The sequence below is a fragment of the Pogona vitticeps genome, chromosome 5 (genome assembly GCF_051106095.1).
Source record: "Pogona vitticeps strain Pit_001003342236 chromosome 5, PviZW2.1, whole genome shotgun sequence".
Lineage (NCBI taxonomy): Eukaryota > Metazoa > Chordata > Lepidosauria > Squamata > Agamidae > Pogona > Pogona vitticeps.
In genome coordinates this window covers 17,045,494-17,068,398 of record NC_135787.1, presented here as the reverse complement: position 1 = coordinate 17,068,398, position 22,905 = coordinate 17,045,494, and the positions used below count along the sequence as shown (strand labels likewise).

The 22,905-nt window shown below is 41.2% G+C and overlaps 2 protein-coding genes across 6 annotated transcripts in view; both read right to left on the bottom strand.

Moving 5' to 3' along the window:
- Positions 1-22,905, bottom strand: part of LOC144589588 (uncharacterized) — a 500,689-nt gene that overhangs the window by 18,614 nt on the left and 459,170 nt on the right. The window lies entirely within an intron of this gene.
- Positions 1-22,905, bottom strand: part of GRID2 (glutamate ionotropic receptor delta type subunit 2) — a 963,252-nt gene that overhangs the window by 551,906 nt on the left and 388,441 nt on the right. The window lies entirely within an intron of this gene.

Genomic DNA, 22,905 nt, shown 5'->3' with positions numbered 1-22,905 from the left:
TCTACACTGTCAACCCAATGACGGTGGCAATCTCTATACTAAGCTAGTTTTGTAGGGAGACCCCCAGTGCACCCATCTTTGGATGCCTCTTAGGTTATGTCTGTATTACAATCTGAATTTTGGGATGAAGAAATGTATTGCTTTGCATAATAATTCATTTTACTAGGCAACAGTACTTTGCTTGAGGGTTGCTTTCTCTCACCCTCTTTCAGCTCACCCTCACATATCATAAGCTATTATGTCACCTTATGCCCTCTCAGGCATCCTACTCAGCTGGAGGTTCAGAACAACACTACCAATGTCATGGCTTATTTTCCTCCCACTTTGAGACAGATGGCCACATCCTTGAGCCTAGATGGTTTCAACAATCCTAATGCAAGACTGCTCCACTCATCTTAATGCCCTTATTTCTAAAATTGTTTCCTTTACTGCAGTGTACAAAAGTGTAATGCATGGCTTCAAAAGGAAATGTGGGGGATATGGACAATTAAGCCTAACATGCTTTGGATGCAAGTAAATTCTTCATTGCTTGCTAGTCCAGGATAAAGGGACTCATTTTAATTTTAGTCCATGCTGGTTTCACATGCATTCGTCCTTCTAAGTCTGCTTCATGTTTCCACATCAATTGCTGATTTTTCAAATTAACATAAATACACACATGGCAGTTCATATTTAAACACTTAGCGAATGCTCATTTATATACACACTCTAGTCTAAAATAAAATAAAGACTTTTGGGCACACTGTATCCTAAAATACACATTTTTGGTATGTTTTCAGCTGACAATTCTGTTGCAAAATGCAAAGAAATGTAGATCCTGTGTTCAGAGCTGTGCATTAGTCTCAGGGGTGTGAAATCAGCCTAGGTTTTTTAAAATATTTGGAACCTATGAAATCCTCAGCATTCTTTCTTCCCGTTACTAAATGAGTGAGAAATGTCACTACCTTCCATACTATCAGATGAACACATATTTTTGTGTGTTTTCTCTGTAATAGTAGCTGAAATCCAGTTGCACCGTTACTTAGAAAGGTGTAACTTTTGGAGGCAAATTGTCTCAAGTAAGCTATCTCCACAAGCATTAACCGTTGCATACCAGGTTGTGAAACCAGAGAACGTCTACAGAGGTTTCTGAACATGAAGCAATTCACTTCTAAAGTTACACCACTTGTGCAGCACTGCAATAGAATTTCAGCCACTGTGTTTAACAACTTTGCCTTCATGGAACAGTATTTTGATTTCTGTGAATTAAGGATGCATCATTCCAAAGCAGGAAAAGGAGGGGAAGGGAAGAAGGGAGGAGAAGTCATATTATTAACTCCTTCATATTATCCACTGACCAATATCGTTACTACATGGTAAATTAAAAGGGACTGTCCTTCTGGAAATGGAGTCCCTCACCGATTAAAAATTCATAGACACTGGCCCACCAGCATAACTCTATCAGTGTAAGTCTCAGTGGTGAATTACCACAAGTGAAGATTTCAGTGCAGGAGTTTCCTGTTGCATCTGAGTTTCATAAATAACAAAGGCCAATCCACATTTCTTCACTTGGGTCCATTTACAAGCAAAATTTACAGGCATTGCATTACACAGGCATAAAAATGTTGCCGGATTTCAGCCATTGTTTTTATAATTGACACAGTAGTAACATTTGAACAGATGAAGATGTCATCATGTAAATTCTTGTGACATTACGGTAAAGGTAAAGGTTCCCCTTGACAATTTTTGTCCAGTCGTGTTCGACTCAAGGGGGCGGTGCTCATCCCCGTTTCCAAGCCATAGAGCCAGCGTTTGTCCGAAGACAATCTTCCGTGGTCACATGGCCAGTGCGACTTAGACATGGAACACTGTTACCTTCCCACCAAGGTGGTCCCTATTTATCTACTTGCATTTGCATGCTTTCGAACCACTAGGTTGGCGGGAGCTGGGACAAGCGACGGGCGCTCACTCCGTTGCGTGGATTCGATCTTACGACTGCTTTGTCTTCTGACCCTGCAGCACAGGCTTCTGCGGTTTAGCCCGCAGTGCCACCACAACTTTATGGTACAAATGTGAATAATAGAAACAATCTTAGAAGAGAAGGGTTACATTTTGTTTGCATTAGTATACATATGGGAAGTATTTACATATTGTATTTATAAAAAAAAATCTTAAGTAAACTGATTGGATACTCAAAACAAAGCATGTCATCCAGGGAATTTGTTTTTCTGACAAAGACAATCATAGTGAAGACAACTATATTGAGTCGAAAGGACTGTGTGCATTGTTGAGTTCTCAGAGGTGCATAGTAGAGAAGGTAATTTATTCCCCAATGCATTTTGACTTAAAACTATTCCTCATGGCTGATGTTTCAAAAAATAAAATAAAATAAATCCCATGCCAGCTCAAAAATCATTTCTACAACAAAAACACACAGGAATTTGCAAAACCAGCACAACAAATCCCACTGTGCAGTTTTCTTTTTTTGTTTTCAGTCTAGTCCTTGAATTACAGTATCTTCTGTAGCATTGTTACTTAACAACTGTCTGCTAAGCGTTTATGCATATTTCCCAATTGCACTGCATTATGGCTTTAAAGCCTCGAAACTAGTTAAGCAGTCATGGTTCCATATGCATAAGTTGTACTGCATCATGGGTTTGAGAGTCTTAAAGTCTGTAGCATATTGGGGTTCTAAAGGAATCAAATAAATTCACTGAAATAAAAGAACACATCTGTCTCAGTGTTGTAGTAGAATTGTAAATTAAGCCCCGAATCCTTTCTATGAATCAGTGAATGCATAGAGAGCATTGAACTGATCTGACTAGCTCAAAGGAACATGGAACAATGTACACTGTCACATTGACACTGAGCACTGACTGTATTACCATTTGCTTCATATATACACTAATTTCTCAAACTTAAAAAAGAAACATAAAATTCCTTGCAGCAAAAGTCTGCACCTTCTCCTATCTGCAAAGACTGTATTTTACTTGCAAATTTCAAAGTTCTCAGAAAGTAAACCAATGTCAAAAAGCCGACTCCCAACAAAATGTATTACATTAGAAATTAGTACCATTTCCTGCAATGACTCACTGAACACACCATGGCTTTAGGGCCATGCTAATGCAGAAAAATGTGCTTTAATAATGACTGTGATACCTTTTCTCTGCCTTGGGAGGGGGAGGGCTTGGATGGGAGAGATTATGAACAGCTTTACATTCTGTGAGTAGGGGGAGGCTTCTGCTGCTGTAGCTGATTGAAAAGGCAGCAAGACTCTGCCATGCTACTTTTCTTTTTCTCCAGGCTACAAAGGAATGACTGAAAATGAGGAAATTCTAACTTCATACTGGAGAACAACGAAGCCTGCATTAGAAGAAGTGGAGGAGACAGAAGAAGATGACAAAACAGAAGCCTTTTTTGTCTCTTCTCAGCCAACTTGGTAAAAGCCTCTTTCTGTAGAACTGGAAATAGGACTTAAATGCTGAAAATTGACAATTTCAAAGGGCTTCCCATTCGGTAATGCACTTCTCCCTTCAACAACTCTGGAATTAGGGGGGCGCGGGACCCAAGTTTAGTTCAAAATCTGTGTAATGCTCCCCCCAAAAAAACTACAAAGCATAAACTGTTGATTAATACATCAGGAACATTTCGCTACTCATTCAAGTAGCTTCTTCAGACTGAAGAGAGTTGGTAGGAGTCCCCTGATATATCCTCCATGTTGGTTTCACTTCCCCCTGGTCTGAATAGGCTTATTGGCCCATATATGTACATACAGAAAATCTCTCATTCAACAGGGGTAGAGGCCTTAGATACAATCTGCCTCCTATTTATCATGCTGCGCTTTCATCAGTCCCCAGAAAGATCACCATGTCCACCAGAAAGACCACTGTTAACTACTGTTAACAACCCATGACCATGAGTGGAGAAGGACTGCAGAATTGGGATTTTTACTCCCCCTCCCCATCCTTTGTCCATCTAACCAGCCTATTCAGACCACGGGGAAGCGAAATCAAAGTGGAGGATATAGCAGGGTGTGGTGTTCGCCTCTTGTGCCCCCTTGATTGACCATCAAGACTTAGAGCACTTGAAGGCAAACAATCCCCTCTTTTACACTGCTGCCACCAGGTGATCACTAAATCAACATTACTTCAGGAAGATGAAGATTCTGTTCCACACTTCAAAGTCTTTTAAATATAACTTTTGTTTATTGATGACATAAATTGATAGTGATTCATGAATATCTTCTATAGGTAAATTTATTATTAACAACAATCTTTTATTTGATAATACACTCCTAACTAATCACCTCTCAGATTTCCCCAAACTCCACACTCTCTCTCCTTCTCCACTCCCTCACGCTACTCTTACTCTCCCGACTGACTCTCTCAGGCTCCGCCTCTTATCACATCTCTCTCAGCTCCACCTCTCAGCAACATGAATATGAATGAACAATTAACATAACATACATGAACCATTGACATAATAAAGGGGAACGCTACACAGGGATCTCCTACCAACTCTCCTCAGAATGAAGAAGCTACTTGGATGAGCAGCGAAATGTTTTTCAACCTAACAAGAAAGAAGTCCAGTTGCCATGACTCAACTTCCAAATATCCTCAACTGGATGACTGAGAATCTTCACAGACAGAGTTGATTAGCACACACAGAAAGAGAACAGATTAATTTACTGTGTTATGCATCAGATGATGATTCCAAAACTATACTGTACTCTATTTACAATTCATATTGACAATCTACGTGACATATTGAGTAGACTAAGGGGGGTAGAAAGTGTAACTTTATCAAAATACCGTATTTTTCGCTCCATAAGACACACCTTTCCATAAGACGCACCAATTTTTTAGGAGAAGAAAACAGGAAAATATAATCTGTTTTCTTCGCTCCATAAGATGCACAGACTTTCCACCCCCCTGTTTTGTGGGAAAAAAGTGTGTCTTATGGTGTGAAAAATACGGATACATTGTAATTTCAGTCTGAGTTTTTTGCTTTTTCATTTCTCTAGAAACGTTTCTATACGGTAGCATTCCTTCTATTGTTTGCTTGAGTTTCAGTGCTCATATAATAGAAGGGTCATTGTCATAAAAGCAGTCTTGAATAAGATATTGAATACAGTGGTGCCTCACATAACGAGTGCACCGTTTAACGACGAATCCGCATAGTGATATATTTTTTTTAGATCGCTAACGCGATCACATTGCGATGTTTTAATGGGCAAAACATCGCATTGTGATGATCGGTAAGCATTTTGCTTACCGATCTTTGCATTGCGATGTTTTGTAAACAGCTGATCGTTGGTTCCAAAATGGCCACCGGGCGCCCAAAATGGCCACTCAAACATTTTCGCGTGATTTCCTTTCTTACGAAGGGCGTGAAAATGGCGGCGCTATGGAGGATCTTCGCTGAACGGTGAGTTTGGGCCTCATAGGAATGCATTAAATGAAGTTTAATGCGTTCCTATGAGTTTTTCCGTTCCGTTTAGTGATGTTTTCACATAGCGACGATTAATCCAGAATGGATTAACGTCGCTATGCAGGGCACCACTGTATTCATTCATTTATTTAAAATAAATCTGTGTATGATCAAAACCATGCTGTCTAGACCTGTGTAATTCAAGGGAGAAGTGTAGAGTATTGATATTAATCAACATTTAACCCAAAGGACTTTCAAGAAGTACAATGATATTTTCCTTCTCATACAGTCTTTTAACAGCCAGGATTAAGCAGCTTCATCATAATATTAATGACTTTTTACATTATACAATATTAATTGGCTTATTCTGATGTGATTTTAATACTGCTGTTACCAGCTCTGAGTCCCAGAGAAGAAGTAGGATAGAAATCAAAATAAATAAATAATCCTGTATGTGTGGAGATAAATTGGAAAAGACATTTTGCTAAGCTGTAAAGGAACCATTTGAAGAGCACAACACTCAAAAGACAATTGTTAAGGAATTAACAAAACAAACTAAATTGTTAAATGCCCTGATGTGTCAGTGTCAGAGCAGTGGTTTGACTATTTTGGCTTGTTTTTTTTAAGTAGGAAAATAAAGGGAATACAAAAAGAAATTTGGACACATTCCAGGCACTTCTTGCTGTCGCCTCCCTCAATCTGTGGATGCTGGTGACTCCAATTGCATGAGGGCAATGACTCTGTCGCAGGTTTTAGTATGAGCTTAAATGGAAAATCCAAGGTGTTGAAACTCTCTGGAAGATAGGGTTCAGCACCACGGATAACTCCAGTAAAGTTCAGGCTAAAATCCCTAAGCAAAGAAATTGGCCTGAGAAATCAAAGTTACCACCTGACCCTGTTTATTTTGGTTTAATAATCAGTTTATTAACAGTTTTTTTTTTTAAAACATGTTTATTTGCTTTATTCTTTGTACTGTGTTGTGGCCACTATGTGCACGTTCAATCTGTTTATTGTTGTACAAGGTTCTAAAGAGATCCTGAGGTGTTTCACATATGATGAAGAAACAGGCAAAGGTTGCCTAACACCATTACCTCATTAACACCCACAATATGTGTACTTCAGAGATCTACATAAAAACTACAAAACGTTAGAGTGAGCAATTTGTTCAGTCTGTTAAGCATAAGCACAAAACCAGAATAAAGTGGACTCCTAAGTAGTTTCATTCTTGGTTTGATCTCGCAAGGAGATCTTTTTGGAAGGACTGGGAATATCATTATTTTGGAAGCTGGCAAAACAATGTAAATGATCTTATCTAGTTTTACAGTTTACAAACATTTATAATTCAGAATATTTGGGTTTCCCCTGGAAAAGGTGAGACAAAGGTGCAAGCATATCTCTTCAGTTTTAAATACCCAGAAGTACATCATATGGCAATGGATTAAGAAATCTTCATACTGGACTAGCAAAACAACAAATAATTGGGAACTAGATCTAATGAAGGTTGAACTTTCTCTAGAAGCAAGAGTGACCAAAATGAGGCTATTGAACCTCAGGCATATTAGGAGGAGATTTATTAAGAAAGGAAATAATGCTGTGGAAAGTTCCCTTGAAGCAACCTGATGACAAAGTAGAGCAACAAATAATCTTCCTCCTAGTGCAGCAATGGATGGATAGATCAGTCATTATCACTTTCAACCACACTCAAGTTGTAAGGATTTCAGTTAGGTTAGGCATCCTACAGTCTCGAAAGACTATGGTAACGTGCTCTGTATGGAGGACTTAGAACAGTGTCTAGTGTGGCTGAGGAGGCCAATTCGAGAGTGACAATCTCTTCCACACTGAAGACAAATCCAATCTGACTCCTGTCCAGCTCCCTGCTTTTGCTGCTTTTGTGACTTCCTCTTCACCTCGGCCTGCTGGATAAGGGTCTCTTCAAATTGGGAGAGGCCTGCCTCCAGGCTGAACGAATTTCAGTAAGTTCTGAACAAAATGAATTAAAAGAAAACTTTCACCCATCACAAAATACAACCAGTTTCTAGTGAAGAATAACGCCAATCCAAAATGGAGGTCTGAGGAGCTTCCTTGGGAACAACCACAAAGAAGTCACCAAGCCTTGCAGCTAAAAAGCAACCACTTCAGTTTTCCAAGCCCTTTTAAAGACCCAAACCTTTCCCCTCTAGCCTTCTAGAATGTGCTCTTAATTCCTACTGGCTAATATCCCTCTGTGTGACAGTCATCATCACACTATTTACAGATACAGTGGTACCTCACAAGACGATGACCCCGCTAAACAACGCATCCGCATAGCAATGACTTTTTGTGATCGCTATAGCGATTCGCAAAACAGTCATTCCAATGGGGGATTTTTGCTGGATATTGATTAGGTCTGTGCTTCGCGAAACGTTTGTTCTCAAGACGATGATTTTTTCTGCTGATCATCGGCTTTGCAAAATGTCTGTCCTGTGTTTTCCGGACCCATGCTTTGCAGGGCAGCCATTTTTACAGCTGACTGGTGATTGCAAAGTGGCTTCCCTATGGGCTATCTTCACTGGACGATGAGGTATTTTCCCCATTGGAATACATTAAACCAGGTTTCAATGCATTCCAATGGGGAAAGGGTTTTTGCATGACGACAATTTCGTTAAACAGCAATTTCAGAGGGACAGATTATCGTCGTCATGCGGGGCACCACTGAAATGAGGTGATTTTCCTCACAGGCGTAATACAAAGCAACTCCAAAAGTGGAAATATGGAAGAAATATGATTGCTTCTTTACCCTCTCTTTCAGAATCCTGAAACTATCTGTTGTAAAGCTACAAAAGACCCTGAAAACAAATGAAAGGGTTTCTTTCATGTTTTTAAAGTTCATTTGTGTTAACCCCAGTGTCCCATCCCTACTGGTCATATCTATCCCTTTTTTCTTTTTTCCAGTATCATGTATCATGTTTGTTGCCTTGTGGAACACAGCTTGGTTAAAACTATGAAGTGACAAGTAGATAGATAATCAGAATTCCTCAGAGAAATACTGTCAGAGCATTGATTTTATTCCTGGTGTGAAATAAACTATATTGACACAGCTACATAAACATGAATCTTTGCTTAACCAAAAATAAACTTTTTAGATGATTGCACAGCATAAATCAGAAGTATTTAACTTCCAGATTTCGTATTGCCATTTCAGTTATGCATAGCAATGATCAAACTGAAAATGTATCAGAGATTAGAGTAGAAATAAACATTCATATTTACCACCCTGAATTTCCTTCACATATTGGTGGACATGACATTACATCGATGCAGCAATGTCTCATTATTTCCGACATTTTCCTTTCTATTTTATAATCATCTCTGATGTTAGAGTAGAAATTTCTAGCTCCATCTCTGACCTGTCAGCGTGTTTGCAATTTACACAAAAATGCCTCTGGTGTGACCGACACGAAACTAATGTCCTTTCAAGTTCAGATGCAAATCACACATAATCACACACAGACAAACACCAAACACATAACAACAAGTGGACTATTGTAAAGCATTCAAAGAACCAATCACATGCTTCAGGTATTTAGAAATCTATGACAGAAAGCTGCAGTTAGTGAAATATTGTACTGAATCCATCAAATAGATAGCATGGAAAAATATCTCATCTCTGACATGCTGAGAACAGAAATTACAATTCCTTTTCTATGCTTGCAAAAATAACACATCCCTAAATAGAATATATCGTGGTAGCAAATTCCATAGGGCAGATCCAGTCCCGATGCCCTTATCTCCAACAACACATAGCCTTAGAAAGCCCGTGGCATCAAACTCGAGTGTAATTTGGGAGCCACGGATTCAGGATACATTAAAAAAGGGCTCTTCACAAGATTCATAGATAAATAAAGCCATTCACTGACACATGAATCTGGAGTGTTAATTCCCACAGTGAATGGCCATTGGCTCAGATGACTTTAGAAGAGGGTTGGTTAAACTAAGTCCATCAACAGTTATTAGCCTCATTAAATAAATGGGATCTCCTAGAAATCAACTGAGGACCTTTGCTTGCATGTCTTTTTCATTAGCTCTGAAAAGCACCGGGCTGGTAAATGCTGGTAAACAGGCACGATGGGCTACATGATGTAAATGCAGTCTTCGTAAGGTGCTCCTCAAAGGAAAGGCTGAGTAGCACATTTTTAGTCAACAGATTACAGGTCTTGACTCACTTGAACTAAATAATTACATGGTTAATTTTTATGGAGCTGTAGATAAGTGAAAAACCACAGTTCGTCAATGACATCTTGCAGCATCCCAAGAATGTGACTGACGGCTGGAGATTTCCTGCCTGTGAGGATAAGTGCTACTGATTAAATATAACAGTCCTTAATCAATGCTCCCTGGACCAGCCTTGGCTATCATTCATCTTGTAAACATGACCTTAACATGTTCTGAGTACTCAAGCTGACTTTTCCCCATCAGTTCAAGTTTCAGTCCAAGCACTGCATATATCCAACCTAGTCTTTAGCTTTCTGTCTCAGACAGCCACAGCACTACTATTTAGTTGAGCGGTGCTTAAAAGCTTGTATCAGGGAACTCTCTCAAACATATGTGTATTGCTCGAAGCACAGGAATGAAAGACGAAGATCTAAAAAAAAAGAGTAAAGAGATTTTGATACAAAGAATAAGACAACTCCACCCTGGCTAAAGATTTAAATAGAAGAAGCATTCAGATTAAAGGTTAGCTGAATGGTAACCAGTGCTACTGCCACACATTAAGGCACGGCTAATAGTAATTCTGACTTCAGGCAATCCTTTCCAGGAGCTTCTCGATATAGAGTACTCAGAGGCAGTTTACTAACCTCTCCTTCTGGGGGTGCGTTGCAACCATACAGTTTGCCCACGACCACAAAGGATGGCTCTTCTCCTACAAGGAACTCCTGACCTGTGATTCTGTACCTAGATATCTACCTCACTGAGCTATCCATCCAGCAAGGCATTGTTTGTGGACTTGCAAATCCCATTATTCTAATTTCAAGTGCCATCTTGAAATGATTAATGCAATGCACACTTTGGAGGCCGCTTTATTCAGCTTGATTATGAAATGTGATTGTCTGCCTAGAAGAGATTTAAACCAGCCCCATGTGTTCACATCTTTGGAGATGGTCATTGCATTGTCTTCCATTTTGTTCCATGTGGCAAGGTTAACCATACCTCTGTGACAAGGTATGATATACTTTTGAAGGGATCTGCCACGGTCTGATACTTCCCCATAGTAGAAGGAGAGCTGCTATAGGTTTCTACTGGCGATAAATATTTAATAACTTAGATCCTGGAGAGAAAATTAATCTCTCCAAGACTCTGTTGAGGAGGGGAAAATATGAGTTGCCACAATTACTTCATGAAGACAGATAAAATCAAAATACTGATCACATAAACATGCTGGCAATGGGGTAGAACAAGTTGCTTTCCTAGGGTCAGCCCATTGAATCAGTAGAGATTTGGTGAATCAACTCCTCTACAAGTTGCACTAATTCAATGGACTTACTCTAGCTGCATCTTACACCTGGATTTCAGCTATTATTTAATAGATATACAGTGGTGCCCCGCATAGCGACGTTAATCCGTTCCAGGATTAACGTCGCTATACGGAAACATCGCTGAACGGAACAAAAAACCCCATAGGAACGAATTAAATCCTGTTTAATTCGTTCCTAAGGGGCAAAAACTCACAGTTTAGCGAAGATCCTCCATAGGGCTGCCATTTTCGCCACCTCGGTAAGTGAGGCGGGAAACGGGCAGCCATTTTGGAACCACCGATCAGCTGGGCAGCGGGCTCTTGGGAAGGAGTGCAGGGACCTCCTCCACACTCCTTCCCAAGCGCCGGCCGGCCTTTCCCCCCAGCTGGGCAGCGGGCTCTTGGGAAGGAGTGCAGGGACCTCCTCCACCCTCCTTCCCAAGCGTCGGCCGGCCTTTCCCCCCAGCTGGGCGGCGGGCTCAAGCGGCGGCGGCGGCTGCAGGGTGGGGGGGTGTCCGGAAGGCTGCCAGGCCTTTGCCTAGAAGCCTTCGGGACACCCCCCCACCCTGCAGCTGCCACCGCCGCCGCTTGAAGCCGCCCCGCGCCGCCTACCCCAGCCGTTCTCGGACTTCCAGCCGTCCGAGCATGGCTGGGGTAGGCGGTGCGGGGTGGCTGCCGGCGGCGGGGACAGGGTAGGGGTGTCCCGAAGGCTTCCGGGCCTTTGCCTGGAAGCCTTTGGGACACCCCCCACCCTGCAGCCACCGCCGCCGCTTGAAGCCGCCCCGCGCCGCCTACCCCAGCCGTTCTCGGACTTGCAGGCGTCCGAGCACGGCTGGGGTATGCGGCGCGGGGTGGCTGCCGGCGGCGGGGACAGGGTAGGGGTGTCCCAAAGGTTTCCGGGCCTTTCCCTGGAAGCCTTCGGGACCCCCACACACACCCTGCAGCCACCGCCGCCGCCGCTTGAAGCCGCCCCACACTGCCTACTCCAGCCGACATTTTCCCCCAGCTGAGCGGCGGGGCTCCCGCTAAGCTGGGAGAAAATGCCCCTTCCAAAGGGGATTGCAGGCGGTGGCTTCGGAAGGGTCCTTCCGAGGCCACCGCTGGCATTTTCCCCCAGCTGAGCGGTGCGGCTTCAACATCGTAATACGATCGCAAAAGCGATCGCAAAATCCGCATCGTATGCGGATTCGTCGTTAAACGGGGCGCTCGTTAAGCGAGGCACCACTGTATATTATGCAAGCAGATGTGATTTTTTTGCTACTCCATAATTCACATCTTGCTTCAGTAATGGATATGTGGTATATTTTAAAATCCTCTTCAGAGAATACCAATAGCCTCCACAGTGAAGAGACTCCATTTGTATCCCTTCAAGACCCCACGTGCTGGGGATTCCCCACAAAATTCAGAATCTTGGGAAAGGACAGTTGCAGAATGTGTAAGGAGGTTTCCCACTGCATTTATAAAATCCCTGTTATATGGTTGGGAGTTTGTAGGCTCTCCAGTGGAGAATAGTGTAGATGATGTATAGAGGATGGCTGGATGAGGGATCACCAATGATTTTTTAAAAATATCCTCAATTTGGATGACTACAACTGCTTTCAGCAGCCAGGAGATTCACTAAGGGGCCAGCGTAATACTTTTGGTGTAGCATTCAGTGGGGAAATACTACGTGATAATGACTCAGCATCACTATCGCCTATCACACACCAATTGAAATGTTCTTCTGACTTCTTCATTTGTGGCAATTCAACACTGAAAATTACATCACACACATTATGGTGGCTCAAATATACAACAGGATCCTGGCCAAAGAGGTCACTTCAGAAGGTGAAGAATCAGAATCTGGACCAGTGACAGTCTGGTGCTTTAACCTCTGGGCATGCTGGCAGGAGGATTCTGGGAATCATTCTGACAAAAAGTTAGTTTTCTGGGCTCTAACAAGAAATAGATGCTGGCGCAAGTTATTAGAACTGCAACAACAATCACTTCATAAATCGTTTCAGAAACTATTTTAGAGACGTTTTCATGTAATGACTATAATATACTAATAAGCGCTTAGAAAAGTGGCTAATAAGCAAATTTTATCTGTATTAATGCCTACAGAATAGGAGCAGTGGTTAGGATAGGTACATTTTCAAAAAGAAAATATAAAATTGATTGCATTTGGCGGGGCTAATAGAAAAGTACTGCAGACATCTGTCAATCATAGGCTCAGTTGAAGAATTTTATGAAATGAATTCCCTTTTCACAAAAAGTAATCACTATAAAAACAGTTATTTGTGACCTACAAAATTGAAGGGCTCCCGGTTGGTTAGAGCTGTTAAGTTTTAATACACTGATTTTATCATAGGTGGTGTTGGGAAGGAAGATGGAGGTGCCTTATAGTTCATCACAGGCTGGGATTGTAGACCTTGATTGGTGGCATTTTTGCAGGGTTCATCCCAGGGTTTTCCCCCTAGTCTTACCACTACACACTGGAAATTAAATCTGGGCATCTAGCATACATGTCAAGTAATCCACCACTGATCTACAGACCCCTCCCCAGACACAATCCAGACTGGTAATTTCATGTGTATATAAGACAACAGTCTTCTTCATCCTCTATCCAGTAAGAATCCAATACATTCACAAAATAAGGTTGCTATGAATAATGATCTCTCTCTCTCTCTCTCTCTCTCTCTCTCTCTCTCTCTCTCTCTCTCTCTCTCTCTCGGTATATTTACTGTATGTATGTATGTATCTTTATCCACAGGGATTAAATTTTGTTGTTATTACAAACATCCTAGATAGCTATAAATTAGCAAAACCATTATCAGCCAAAGCTTCTACACAGTTTGCTTGTCAGAAATTCATTCCACAGCCAGTGACATGATGATAAATGCTACACAGGAGTATTATATGAATACATACTGTATATCTGTAGCATGGCACCAACCTATCCTTCAAAGCTTTTGATTTGCAAACCCAATGCTCTACAAGGATTTAGTGCCTCTGGATTCCCTCCAGTCCTAAAACTGCCATTCATTTAAAATGAATACCCACACCAATACTACTACTACTAATAAAAAGACAAAGGTAGAACCTGGGGATGGCTAGCCAAAGGACACTGGAGGGAATGGAACCAGCAATATTCATTTCTTTAAAATATTCAAGGTTTCAGTCTTGAAGTTCAGGAACAGCTAGGAAAAAAAAAACCTCCCAAAATGATTTTTCCCCATAATAAGAATATGAAAAATTCAAAGTTATTTGTCTTGGGTTGGCAGACCTTTTTTGGGGCCAGGTGGTGGTGGAATTAATCTTAACATAACATTTGTACATTTTTGCAATTTCAAAAAAAAATTTTTTTTGTAAAATCTGCAATACAGGATAGTGCTGTAACTGTTGCCATGTTGTAGAGACTAATAGAGGTAGTAGGGAGATTTTAGCAACCAAAAATATAGGGATAGTTGGCTACCAGCCAAGTATGTTGTGATTATTTATGTGTGTGTGTGGTTTCAAACAAACGGTTTCAAACAAATGGTTCTCTGAAGATGCCGGCCACAGAGACTGGCGAAACATTAGGAAGAACAACCTTCAGAACACAGCCAAAGAGCCCGAAAACCCCACAACAACCAAATAGTTTTGGGATTGTCTCCCCATTATTCCTTACCCTTATGAGATACTGTCTCTTGTGTTTCCCCTTATAAAGAGAAAATACACTAGCTTTACAAAGAAACCGGAATTTACGACAAATTAAAATTTGCGCAAATTGTGACCATCACAACAAAATCTCAGACTTTTGTCATCTCAGCTAAGCGCTGGACGAGTACAAAATTTCCTCACACCCCTAATTTATCAACCACTGACTCATTGCCCAAAACTGGTTGGTCAAAATTAAAATGTCTGAAAGTCATTGCCAGCATTTTCTTTCTTTCTATGTGTTTATCCAATATATTTTAAGGAAATGGGTGAATGGGGGGGAAAGGTTCCATTGACTCAATATCCCTACTCTAGGTGTTACTTACTATGTTAAGCAACAGGATTTCAGGTATAGCTGGCCTTCCCAAACTCTGTGCCATAGTGCCCCTTGCCCCTCGTGGCACCTGGAGCTGTGGCACTGACAAACCAGCCAGGAGCAACATGGAAGCCTTTATTTATTTATTTTGCTGAGCCTGTGGAAGAGCTACTGTTGCTAACTTTCTGGCTGGCTCTGGCTCCTTCCTGCTTCTTTATGTCCTGTTCCGCACAGCACCCCTTACTGCTCTTCCTGCGCCATCATTGACATCACCATCAGGGAACTGCGAGTGGGAAAAGAGTGAAAACCTCTGAGCTATAGTATAGAATTGTGACTAGGCTTGAGGGCAATCCCTTTCTTTCTTGTTATTTTTTTCTCAGGTGTTCAAGTCTGTTAATCTGCTGAAGTTTTACATTTTATTCAGCAAAGAGTTAATAGGGGAGAAAATGAAGATAATTTATATCATGAGAAATGTCATGAGGAAATTTAGAGTCATACCACAGAGACAAATAAGGGAGAATGTCTGATGAGATTAAGGATTTCCAGGGTGATGATCCCTAAACCATATATTTGAGATCATGATGCAATATAATTGAATTTCTTAAGTACCCTTTTTTGGTTCTCATCCACTTTCTTATGCTTTTACTATTCTGGAAGGCTACATACAGGACATACAAATGAAGAAGTTGGACAAGAACGTAGCTTGTCTCATTTCCTAATTCTTTCTTCTTCCCCTTTCCAGGAATAAAAATTAAACCAGCCTACTCTCATGCTCTGTCCTAGAGTCATGCATGAAAAAAGTACTGCATTTTTTGTATTTGTATTTTTCTGTGTTTAAAATGACACTTTTTCCTTAAATAATTTCAGAAAAAAATTGAGGTTCGTTTTATACATGGAAGGCAGCTCTTTACCACTGCCTTTTGCGAAGGCATGGGGCTTAGCAAAAAGGAAGGGGAGGTGTTGCTCCATTCCTTTTTGCTAAGCTCCGTGTCTTCTCAAAAAGCAAGGCACGAGCCTTAGCAAAAAGGGATCCCTTTGATATACATTGGGTCATCTTATAAACAGAAAAATACAGTACGTTCTTTGTTTTGGAATTTGGGGGAGGTGCCTCTTTCATTCTTGTGCTTTAAGTGCACCAGTCCTTTCATTTTATAGAAAGCGGACCATCTCTTTGGGGTAATTTTGTTTTGCATTTCCCCATTTTTTCTAGCACTAGCCAAAAAGCCCTAAAGAATCCTTAAAAACTGCTCCAAAAAAGCTCCAACCATTACTACTCACATGTCCCAATGGTATATTGGCATAGTCAAAAGTCTAATCACGCAGGAAAACAAATAGCAAAATAAAACACACCTAAAATCTCCTCTCCCCAAAACCAAGTGAGCAAGCAAATCAAGGCAAAAAAAATACAGTCAAACCCTCCTAATTTCATAACAGATGTGATTTCTTCCTTTGCCCCCACCCCCACCCCGCTATATCCTTTCATTATTTGGTGGCTCTCCTTTTCAAAGGAATGATTAGCAGAGAAAGGTGGGAGGCTGCATTCATGTAGAATATTCTAATTGCCCATAAGTAAAACAGCAAGTCTAATGTCGACATAATTATGCAAAGAAAGAATGGGGTAGTAGGTGTCAGACAAGTGAAGACTGCAGGCTGAGTTTGACGTGTGAGTGCACTGGCTTTGCCCAGCTGGGTTTCTTTTTTGTTTTGAGCTACATGCAGTGAACTGATAATTGTTCAACAATGGGAGCCTGGCTAATAATTCCATTGCAGCCGAATTGCCTTCCAGGACTACATTCATGTAGCCCAATGTTCAGAGAGAATACAACACAGAAATCATGATCCCAAATGACTCCAAGCTAATAGGTATAACTGGAATTTTTTTGTCACAGTCTAAGGAAGTGGGCAGTCATAGTTTTGATAAAGCAAGCCAGGGAACAGTTCAGCAAAAGGGAGATTCCTCTGTTTCTGAGAAACAGAATCAGGTCTTCTGTCCACCCTAATTTTTAACCATGGCTAATAAACACCCACCTTTGGGAGAGGGAAGGGCTGAAAACAAACTTAGAAATGGTTGTTGTGGGTTTCTCGGGCTCTTTGGCCATGTACTGAAGGTTGTTCTTCCTAACGTTTCGCCAGTATCTGTGGCCGGCATCTTCAGAGGACAGCACTCAATTATATTGTGTCTTCTGAAGATGCCGGCTACAGAGACTGGCGAAACATTAGGAAGAACAGCCTTCCGAACACGGTCAAAGAGCCCGAAAAACCCACAACAACCAGTAGATCCTGGCCGTGAAAGCCTTCGCGAATATATCTTAGAAATATTTCTTCATTGTGCTTAGTGCAATTTATAATCACTTTAATTTGGAACACCAGCATATTACTTAATATCATATGCTACCTTTCAAAAGTGTGAACAATAGTGCAGAATCAGCATAACCCATCATGGGTCACATACGCTTGCAGAAGAGCCGTTTTCTGGACTACCTGAGATCTGTTTCTCTTCCTTCTTGATGCTGAACCACTATGCACACTGATTTCATAGTACTTTAGAAGGGTCAAGGCTTGTTAGGGTGTGCATGACAGACAACCCATAAACGTCAGGGATATCCAGGTAGGCTAAGAAAGAATCCAGCCTGTTACCCTGGTTAGCTGGTACTAGTCAAAGCTGATGATACTGGGCTAGATGAACCATTGATCCATATTTATTTGTTACTATTTTTGTGCCTATTTATGAAAGCAGTCGAACAATGCAAAGAGGAAGGGAATATTACAGTTCCTGGAATTTATCAGCCAGTATAGGCAGTGGTCATGGTGCCTGAGGAATTGGGGCAGTCATAATCCCAAAGAAATTGACTTTTCTAAACTCAGGCCCGGTCATCTCCAACCTTGAGTAACCCAGGCATGCTTGGATTGCAACTGCCAAGAAACCCTGGCCAGCACAGCTAATGGTGAAGGCATTTGGGAGTTGCAAAAGAACACCTGGTTACTCAAGGATGGCAACCACTGCTCTAGCTCATTATTCCTTTTTCACCTGTAGAGAGAAATGGGAGTTTTCCTACCAGGCACAGCAGCAACAAGAAAAAAACATTCCCTATCTGCCACCTTGTAAGGACAGGAAAGAGGACATGCTTTTCTAAGGAGTGCAAATGTCTGAAAAGAGCATTCACAGAGAAATGAGGGGAAAGCCCATTTCCACACGGATGGAGCTTCTAAAAGGATACACCGGACTGCTTGTTATGGAGAGATTTTCTACAACCGAATTCACTGTGCTGCTTTTGCTGTTTCCACTGAAGCTGCGATGCCTTCACAGCGTTCATTTCAAAACAGATAGAAAGTTGTATTCTATGCATATATAAGCAGTGGAACTTTCATGCTCACTGCAGGCTTAGTGAACCTGCAAAGCCCCAAAGGCCTATTTGAAAGACGGCTGTGGCTGCCTGAAAAGAAGCGGGGGAGAGATTTTGTTTCTGCAGAAAGCAAGCAGGTGGATCCTTCAGCAACGTCACTCATGGCCGACTTAAGAAGAAGGTTGGGGTAAAAACAGTGTCTTGAAACATTTGGTGTCAGCCACGAAACAGCTACAGTGGACCCTCGACTTACAGACGGCTCGACTTACAGACTTTTCGAGTTACAGACTTCTCTGGCTGCAAAATTTAGATTCGACTTGCAGCCAGAGAATCGACTTACAGACCAGAAAAAAACCAAAATGGAATAAAAATAGAATAATAACCACTGGTTATGAGATTAATCGGTTTTCAGTGCATTGTAGGTCAATGGAGATTCGATTTACAGACTTTTCGACTTGCAGCCACCATTCCAATACGGATTAATTCCTTAAGTAGAGGGTCCACTGTATTGGTTCGGTGTCAATGCCAGGATACCCTTAATCTGACTTTGTCCCACAGATGAAACAAAGAGCTACCTGTACTCAGTCAGGTTTAGAGCTGACCAAAGACATTTTTTCAGTCTGCGGCAAAGGACTAGACAGGGCATGTACCCCACCCTCCACTTTTTCCTACAGAAATGAACTGAACTGATGCTTGAGTCTGTATTTGTTCTTCCAGTTCAACAAAACTGAAAGTAAGAACTTCTTATTTTGTCGCGTACTGAACTTATTTTTCTTGCTCCACTTTTGTTTACTTCCAGTGATGGGCCTGCCTCAGATAACAGTTTAAGATCACATAATTCGAGACTCTTCCTAATCTTCTCCTTGCAGCAGCACAGTTTTAATGATGCACTTTAAGATTAATGTCGACTACCATATGGATTGAAAAGTGATAGTTTTCATTTAAAATTTGCATGAAACACCTGGCTTGGCTTCGAAAATGACATTTCTGTCTGCATCATGGTTGCTACTTATCTATGTAATCAAAGCTTACTGCAGACTGAGCAGAAATATTGATGAGCTGCAAATGAGCTTCCATCAATCTAAAAGGCTACCTGGGGGAAAGCATTAAAGAACCAAATCCTACTGATCCACCAAGAAGAAGGATATTACATTTGCAGTGCTCCAAATGATTTAGCCGAAGTCCATTTGCGTGCTCAACACTTGATTTGACCTTTTACCAATCAGTGGCTGCCAGATGGGTTTTTTAAATGTTCTCTAGGAACCCTTGGGCTCATGCACAGAATGACTGGGGCAGGGGAGGTATACCTTTATGAAATATTGCCAGCTGCATCCATAAACTGAACAATAATACACACGACTTTACACAGTGGAACTTACTTGCAAGCAAGTAATGGCATCATTTTTGGGAAACCATCCGCTGCTGCTCTAATACTGTCTCAGTAATATAACAAAATCAAACAACGACTCTGTCACCAGCACATAATCCAGGATCAGAAATGTAGACTATATCTAGGAAACAATTATCGTCTTCCTATCTTCTTAGGACAGTGTATATTTCTCTCCTTTTGCACAAATAAATATATTTTCTCTCACACAATTTTAGTGCCTTCCCTTTCCAGTTGTGGAAATTGGCTTTGAACCAAAGTTGAACATCAAGAGGATCACAGCTGGAAAGCTTTCATCCTCTTCTTCCCCCACAGCGATCTTGTTGTTGTTTAGTTGTTAAGTTGTGTCCGACTCTTCATGACCCCATGGACCACAGCACGCCAGGCCCTCCTGTCTTCCACTGCCTCCCAGAGTTGGGTCCAATTCATGTTGGTCGCTTCAATGACGCTGTCCAACCATCTCATCCTCTGTTGTCCCCTTCTCCTCTTGCCCTCACACTTTCCCAACATCAGGGTCTTTTCCAGGGAGTCCTCTCTTCTCATGAGATGGCCAAAGTATTGGAGCCTTGGCTTCAGGATCTGTCCTTCCAGTGAGCACTCGGGGTTGATTTCCTTTAGAATTGACACAGCCATCTACAAGATCCCAAAAAAAACCCCTCCAGAAGATTGAGAGCTTTTTAGAAGAATGAGCATATGGGAGTCTGCCAGTGAGAGTCCAATTCATTTTCTGAACTTCCACAACTTAGGATGTGAAGTAATTTCTCCTTCTCCCAGAACCATTCCATCTCACATCCTGTTGGATATCCTCCAGAGGACTTTTTTTTGCATACTGAGTAGCTCCACGGGAGAGCAAAGGATTGTCTTTTTCACTTTAGTTTAGTATACGGTCCAAACCATCCTGCACATTTATATTAGTGCTGTATCCATGGACTATTTACCATATATTCTTTGTATTCTGAGCTACAACCAGCCATGACCACTCACATGCTTTCTATGGTATGGATGTGGATTACAAGTATTAAGTCATATCTCACTTTGGTTTAAGTTCTACTGAAGGAGACTGTTCCTTTCTGACTCCCAGAGACTCATTTTTCCAAAGTGTTGGAACTTTTTTCCCCTAAAGATCCTCCTCAAAATAAAAGGTACACACACTTATTTCCCTATCTGAGACACTGTTGTATGATAGTCATAAACTCATACAGAGCAAGCCTCCATTCACCTGCTAGTAAAAAGTGTCAGTGTGTTATTATTGGAAAACTCTTTTCCTCAAAGAACAAACAACTGATACAGCAGGCATCCCACTAGAACACAAAACTCAGCAACACTAATGGGAGAACTAATCCAGTATAGTAAGTTGGAGTATGCCCTAGGAACTGCTCTTAGCTGTTGGATAGCTCAGTGATTTACGTTGGGAGTTCAGTTCCCCACTGTGCCTCCACAACAGGTGCTAGATTCAGTAATCCATAGTGTACCTTCCAGCACTTCAGTTTTGTTTGTTTGTTTGTTTGTTTGTTCGTTCGTTCGTTCCCTCCCTCGTTCCCTCCCTCCCTCCCTCGTTCCCTCCCTCCCTCCCTCCCTCCCTCCCTCCCTCCCTTCCTTCCTTCCTTCCTTCCTTCCTTCCTTCCTTCCTTCCTTCCTTCCTTCCTTCCTTCCTTCCTTCCTTCCTTCCTTCCTTCCTTCCTTCCTTCCTTTAGATTGAACAAAGAAATGGGGCCCCTGCAATTCTAAGGTGGTGGTAGTGGTGATGGTGGTGGTGATGATGATGATGATGATTTGCTCACAGTTGTTCAAAAGTCCCTGAATATAATGATGGCTCATGTAACCAAGCACTGGCTGATCTGGTTGAAGTAGCAGTAACAAAGGATATAGGCTAACCAGTTATGATGGATGAGGAATAGCTTTTAAAAATCAATCTTCATACAGTTAAATACCAGTTCTGTAATATGATTTGCCTGTTTCAAATACCCTAATTCCTGACTCACATGTTTGTAGAATAATGGTCCATGCAACAGCCAAAAATTGCTATTAAAATCAAACCTGGCTGGGACCACATTATTAAGGAAGTTGAAACCGTAATTATGTCTAATAAAAGCTCTTCCAGGGAAGACACTCACGTATCAATAGGCACCCTTGGGTCAACAGAAATGAATTCAGAAAATCAGTATTATTCTGCATGATGTAAAGCTTCTTCAAATTGAAGCACTGATTGCAAAGTTTTGGAATATTCTAATGTAAAAGAGGGATCCGGTGACAATAGCTACATACACCAAGAGTTATGAAAAACAATGGATACATTATTAAAGCTGTAATCCTGCCTCCTTTTGCCTGGAAGGAAGCCCCATTCATTTTAGTGGAAGGAAATTCAGAAGATTAAGCTGCTACTTGATTGAATTATTTTTACACCTTGCTTAAAGCCCACGTTGTATTATCACCCAACTGCTTGTGAAACTGAGCTTTCTCCTTAACCCTACAGCTATCTCTGAAGCAGTTTTGAAAGTACATGAGGGACTATGAAGGGCATCAGATTACTTCCGGTTCTGCTGATGGAAATAGTTTTCCTAATGGGATTGCTCTGTTGGATACTGGCCATTATTTGACATTTCCAGATGCCTGCTTTCCACGCGGCTCCACGTGGCCAGGTCAATTACTAGCACCTTCATCTGATGCCACAAGATAAAATAACAACATAAGGAAATAACTCACTAGCTAATAATGAGTTAGGTAGTGCAAATATATATATATATATAATGGAACAAAAACAATGTTTTGAAAGATAACAAGAAAGGTCTTGAACACTAACAAGTGTAAGTTATTTTAAGCTTTCATGGACTGCAACCCACTTTATCAGAATTTTTTGTCACATGTGCTATATTATGTAGTCCATAAAAGCTTATACCAAGTAACATTTGTTAGTCTTCGGGATGTCTTAAGACTCTGCATTCATTTCCTGCTATTTACTTAAAATGTGGAAGACAAAAGTAAAGAAGAGAGTCAAGGTCTTTCCGAGGGTAAGTTTCATGTAACTCCAAAGAGATAATCATCCATCCATGTCCAGAAAATTGTTTCCATAGAATTACCAAGATCTTTACACAGAACTATCAAAGATTTTGTCAACAGAGAGACTGAGTTCCAGTAAACACATTCCTGGATCCACATGTGCATCAGAGAGCCCAGCGTTCACTTTGCAGTCTGAATAAATACAATTGTAAAGAACTAGATATAATTAATATATGGACATTTAGATATGCTAAAAGCATAAGCAAATAGTTTTAAACAGCTT